Here is a 6,710-nt window from a genome sequence, read left to right as displayed (position 1 = left end):
TTGGGAGGAGGATCCAACTCGTTCAAATGGGGATCCAACAATGGACAGGAGGTGCCCCAAAAATCATCCTATGTCGAGTTTGTGGGCTGAGTTACCAGCCTGGGATAACAGCAAACGTCGTATATGACAGACTTGTTTTGCTGATTCCATACATGGCCAATGCAGGCACATGTGGATGTGCAACAGATGATAAGATTGTAGCCGCTCATTTGTCCATCTGATGGCAGCCTGGATGTTCTTGATGTGTGGGAATCATTGGTACGTGTGGGAATTAGCAAAATAAGATGAAAGCATGACTGGAAACTAAGAAAAACATGGCTATCAGCAGTTTTAATTTGTTATAGGAATTTATATAACTCACAGGAATCAGTTGACTTCCCACCTAGGGAAGATCTTCGAGAGCTGTCCAATCCACCGGTCATTGATTGCCTCCTCAACAACCTTGCATTGGCTGCCTTCCCATCATTAATATTACTTTTGCTGTAGATAGGAGAACATGTTTCCAACGGATCCTGACGATTCCTGTAAATCAACAGGTTACTATTTTAGACCCACCATGCTAGATTGGACACATACTTCTGCTAAGCCCACAAACAGCTCCACATTATAGATAGGCCCCACCATGCTAGATCGGCATGGTGAGCCACACGATCGGAACGATGCACTGTTAAAAACAGAAGTGCGCTCCAGTGACACCGGTACAATGGTAAAGTTATGGTAGTACCAGGGAGATATGAGGCCCACATGATGTATGCAGGAAATCCAACCTGTCCATCAGATGCGTGAGTTTGTAAAACCAACTTGTATTAAAAGGTGCAAAAATACCCCAAGCAAGTATGGATTTCAAATGTTGGGAAAAGGAAAGGTGGATCCCTTATCATTTTCCTTGTTCAAGTATCTTGCACTCCTGTTTCTACAAGGATCCACCTATCATAGCTTCAATACAACTGGAAAATTGCAGCAACTTTAAGGAATATACAACCACATCTTTAAAAAAAAAAAAAAAAGGCTGAAGACACAATTATTTAGAGTTTTGGATACATGAGATTTTGGCACAAGGCCATCTAGAGTACTGTCCAATCATATCAACAGTCTACATTCCTGAACCCTATGACCCACTTGTACAAATTGAAACCTCATGGCACTCTATTCAACGAGGCATTATCTAATACCTTGGGGTGTTATTCTGAAATTTTATTATTTGAAAAAAGAGAGATTATGTAAATAAGAGAAAATTTGAAACTGGATACTAGCTGATTCGAATATGAAGCAAGTCCAGCATCTCCATCTGGAACATACATCATTGAACTTTTAGACATGCTGTTTTGGAAGACACTCCTAGTTTTAGACAATAAAAACAAGAAATGATGAAACAAATATTTTCAACTTTCAAGAAATTCAAAACATTCCAAGGAAAAAAAAAAGAAAAAAGAATGCAATTCAAGAAATGATGAGACATCTTATAAATTAAAAACAAAAAGGACTAAGAACAGAAACTCACTAGATGAAATCATCTGAAACCTTGCATGTCTAGGAATCAAGCTCAAAACCCCACTCATAGTTTCATCACCCCCAACAAAAAGCATTCCTATTCTCAACAAATAGGCCACAGCTGAAATTAGAGCCAGATATTATGGACATGATCTTGCCTCTAAATGCATGAGAGGTTGTCATGTTGTGACCCCAACAATCAATCAGATCGTTGTTCATGTAATTCCCTTTGGTTGGGAATCTTAGATCACATAGATGGTGGTCCTCAACACTAATTTCTCTGTAAGAAGACACTTCCACCATATGTTAAGGGACACCCATATAACAATTTGTCTTGTCTATTTTTTTTTTTATATATATATATATTTATATATATATATATATATATATATATATATATATATATATATATATATATATATATATATATATATACATATGAGAGAGAGAGAGATAAATAAATAAACAACATTCAAATATAAAATAGAACCAGCAACATAATGCTAACATGGAATGAAATGTGTAAGATGTCACTTGACCGGATTGCCAACTACAACCTCACCAACAGCTCGAGCCACTCCTCATTCTGAAAAAGCACTAGCCCTAAATATGTAAACCTGCAACCACTCCGCTGATTCATACTATGCATCAGTCCTATATAAAAATCGACCAAGTTTTGCATTGACTTGGCCAATCCATCGGGCCATGAAAACTTAGCCGAGTCAATATTTGTCTTATAAAATTGGTTAATAAGGACCATTTTTTTAGGTGAACACCTTTTCTTTACTTCTACAATAGTCACTAGAGGCAATGACAAGTACTCAAGAGGACGAAACTGTCAAGTGGTGTTGAGAAAAAACTTGTCAAGGATAAAACCGCAGTACTCACCTTAGTCAAGACCTGCCTTCTGCCTTCTGTTGTTCAAAATCCCATGCTGCACAATTCCATTGCCAATGCCACAAAGAAAAAAAAAAGGAAAGAAAAAATCAACTTATAAAAATATTTACACCAAGATTTGACTGTCCATTCAATATAATGTCGTATATCTAGAACTGAGCTGAATTCCATTGCCAATGCCACAAAGAACTGTTTGCCAACATGCTAACTATTATAAAAGAATTCAAAGAAGGTACAAAGTGAAAATCACAAAAAACAATGGGAAACAGAAAAATGAGAAATCTTGGTATGGAAACAAGATATTCAAACAATCAGTTCTACCAAATGAGAAATTGCAAAATCTGTCTTCTTCGACAGATATCAGCAGAGCACCAAATACCATTCTAAAATATAAGATTATTATAGAGAGAGCCACCAATCAACACAATTTCAAACTTCATTTATTTAATCAAAATACCGATATATAGAGAATGACTTAGAAACGGTGTATAAGGTGGAAAAATAACATCCTACCATATAATCACATGTAAGATGGAGCCATCCATTGTAGTATCCAAATCAAATTTCAAAATTCAAACAGAACATTTTCCAACATAAGCTGGCAACTGTTAAAGTTAAAATACATTTTCCAAGAAAAATCAGAAATTCTTATTGGGGATTGGATGAAATGATGCTTGGTTCTAATTGAGTACCTGTAATAAACTTCTCCTGCATTGGAGTCTGTGGCTAGTCTAATTATTGATTCCACAAGATAGTCATCAACGTTAGAAGTATTTATATATACTCGTGATGAAAAAGAATGGGTTCATTTAAGATAATACTAGAAAGGAGTCATCTTCAAAGTAACATAGGCACAAAAACATGTAACTGTACCAGACAATTAAACCTGTCACTGTTGGAAAATCCGACATGGTGCTATATATGACTATGTGATAGTGTTGAAACATATATTATTGTTATGCCGATGCTGATGCATATAGAAAACCTATCATCATCCAAGGAAGGTGAAATCAGTACATCAGGGAACAAAACAACCTCGTTTCTTGGAGATAATTGTGTAAAACTCGTATCATGAGTAAAACTGGAGTGTGCAACATTCTTTGAGTGATTAGATTTGTAGAAGCAACACTTTCATGGAAGAAACTCAGATGCCCAAAAACAAATTCCAAAACCATTAATTAGGCGGTTTTTAGAAGCACAAGTGAATTGAATTACAACCATTGTTTCAAGTGGAGAAGATGAAAGTTATTAATGTTTCCCAGTAACGTGAAATAACGAAGAACTATCCATTGCATTGGTCCCTTACGTCACAGGATGTGATATTTCTTTCACAGAAAAATAACACAACAATACCCTCATCTTGAGGCGTTCAGTTTTTGCTCACATGTGGATACCACCATTATGTATAAAAGGTATCCAATCTGTCCAGAAGGGTCACTCCATACATCCACTTCAATTAGAGTTGAAGGGCTTCTTCCTCATTACAAACACTACTAAAAATTATTAGTTTTTGACATTTCCTATTTGACTGAACAACACACTTCCAACTTGATTCTCTTGGGCACAATCCAAATGAACTATATATTTTTTAAATATTGTTAATATATACGATTCTTCTATAGATACAATGAGTTGCACCATACACAACCTAAAAATGGTTATCTTTCAATGAAAATTTAATGAAATTTTATTGAGAAAACAGAGGAAAGGAAGCAATGAGGGAATGTAGACAATATACAATGGAGAGGCTAAATGTTCCAACCTAATTTCCAAGAATCAATATTTCTATCTAAGATCAGTGCAGCAACAGCTGACTGAATGGTGCTTCATATAGATTTACATCCAGAACCTGTATGTATCTTTCAATTTCAAACTATCAAATCCCGACATCAGGACAAAAACCAACTTCCAAAACTCTATGAAGCACTCGATCAAACAACTGGTGTGTACCATTGCTTTGAAAAACAACCAAAACCAACGTTTCATATTGCCAAAAAAAACAGAGAAAAAAACTCTGATATATTTATGCATGTATTTCCTTTGATTTTTTCAATGCTGCTCAACAAGAAACAACAAAACCAAGTGTATGAATCTTCCCATCATTAGTAGTATGGTTAAAGAAGTTACTGAAGAAAAGACCCTACCAGGTGCATGCACCCAATTTTCTTCTTGAAAATTACATGGACCAGGAAAGTTACGGTGCATTTGAAAGTACAACCACCAAAAAATCTTTCCGGGTGCTTGCTGGCAATGTCCTAAAAACTCAAAGAAACAAATGATGAGTGTTCCCAAACTGAAGGGGTTCTAACTCCAACAATCAACCCCCTTATGGAGAAATATGAAATACATAGAGAAGTAAATGAAAGGGTGCACTAGCTACAACAAAAAAATTCCCAATAAATTACAAAAATACCTAAACCGATCCTCCTTGTTGCAGCATAATCCTAACCGCTCACTGACGCCAGAATCTCCACGACGATTCCTACCAAAATCAAATCAACCAGACGAGAATTAGATCTCCAGGTCCCTAAAACCCTCTCTATACTGTTCACAACAAAAACCTTAAATCCAGCTCCAAAAACCACTTCTGACCCTAAGAAAAACCACAAAAACTGAAAAATCCCTCAAAATAAGGACCAGATCATAGCGCCAACCGCTCCAAGCTTGCAAACTCTGATCGTTGAAAGATTGATTGGATGAAAGGCTCGAGAATCATTGTTCTTGTTGTAGGTAGATGTAATGAGAGAGAGAGAGAGAGAGAGCAGATTTGGGATTTGGGGTTTTTTTGGGCGCGGCTCTGTTTTTGAGCGCGCGCCCAAATTTAGGCCGGCGTCTGGTATGGCTCCGTGGGCCCCAACATGGTGCGTGTCAAAAATCTACCCCATCAGTCAGATGCACCATCCCATGGTGGGCCCAGGGATTAAAAATAAAATCAATCAATGACTTGTACGAGCCACACCACATACAAAAGTTGAGAGGGGTTACCCTCCATTAAAACATTCATAATTATTTTTTGGGCCCACCGAGATGTGGTCCACAAATCCAGCCCATCCATTATGTGTGTGCCACTTGGATGAGGGGTCATACTAAGTTTCAGACGCATCCAAATTTCAAGTGGGGCCCACCAAGTGCTTTTATATGTTTTAGGCATGTCTTCACATGATTTTAGATGGCATGGCCCACCAGAGTTCCGTATACGGCTGATATTTGGGATATCCCATAATTTAAAGGGGACCCAACAAATGCACGGTGTTGATGTTTGACACATGTCATGGTCGGGCCCACATAACTTGACCTCATGGGGACGGCATGGATTAAACACAAAGGTCAAGCTGTGTGGGCCCCACCATGACATGTGTCAAACATCAACACCGTGCACTTGATGGGGCCCCTTTAAATTATGGGATATCCCAAAAGTCAGCCGTATACGGAACTTGGGTGGGCCATACCATCTAAAATCATGTGAAGAAATGCCTAAAACATATAAAAGCACTTGGTGGGACCCACCTGAAAATTTTATGCATATGAAACTTGGTCTAACTCCTCATCCAAGTGGGACACACATGATGGATGGGCTAGATTTGTGAACCCCATCTCGGTGGGCCTAACAAATGATTATGAATATTTTAATGGAGGGTAACCCCTCTCAACTTTTGTATGTGGTGTGGCCCAAAAAAGTCACAGATTGACTTGATTTTTAAGCCTTAGGCCCACCAAGGAATGGTGCATCTGATTGATGGGGTAGATGTGGGCCCACTTTGATTTATATATTGTATATCCATATGATCCATTTATAACTCATTGTTGGATATGAGCCCAAAAATGAAACATATTCAAAGATCTGGTGGACTACACCACATGAAAGCAATAGTGATTGGTTATCCATTTTTAAAATCGTCGTAGGGTCAATTGTATTGTTTATTTGACATCCAGTCTGTTTATTAGGTCATACGGGCCTAGATGAAGGGGAAAAACAAAAATCATCTCGATCCAAAACTTTTGTGGCCTCCAAAATGTTTTAAACGATTGACGCTCATTCAACACTGTTTCCTATAATGTGGTCTATTTCATATTAGGATATGCCTCATTTTTTGTCTCATGCCATAAAATGATCTTTAAAAATCGATGGATGGCATAGATTAAACACATACATCATGGTGGGGCCCGCAGAGCACTGACCACCAATCATTGGATGGTGTCAGGGGGAGTAGCCAATCTGTTGCCCTTATTTGTAATGTGGTCCATTTAATCTTTCGATATGATTCATTTTTTGAAAAATTTCTAAAATGATCTCGAAAAATGGATGAACGAGGCGGGTTGAT

The 6,710-nt window shown here is 37.6% G+C and overlaps 1 long non-coding RNA gene across 2 annotated transcripts; it reads right to left on the bottom strand.

Annotated features, from left to right (window-relative positions):
* Positions 1–1,946: 1,946 nt before the first annotated feature.
* On the bottom strand, positions 1,947–5,150 carry LOC131226808 (uncharacterized). 2 transcript variants are annotated; one of them, XR_009162025.1, is made up of 4 exons: positions 5,026–5,150; positions 4,802–4,870; positions 2,380–2,425; positions 1,947–2,108 (listed from the first exon to the last, which is right to left on the bottom strand). It is a non-coding gene; the product is annotated as an uncharacterized LOC131226808 (long non-coding RNA). The 2 variants fall into 2 exon arrangements; XR_009162024.1 differs by lacking the exon at positions 1,947–2,108 and having other exon boundaries at positions 2,118–2,425.
* Positions 5,151–6,710: the final 1,560 nt, after the last annotated feature.

This window comes from Magnolia sinica, chromosome 2 (assembly GCF_029962835.1).
Source record: "Magnolia sinica isolate HGM2019 chromosome 2, MsV1, whole genome shotgun sequence".
Lineage (NCBI taxonomy): Eukaryota > Viridiplantae > Streptophyta > Magnoliopsida > Magnoliales > Magnoliaceae > Magnolia > Magnolia sinica.
The sequence above is the reverse complement of the archived record's forward strand: the minus strand, read 5'-3'. Positions and strand labels throughout refer to the sequence as shown.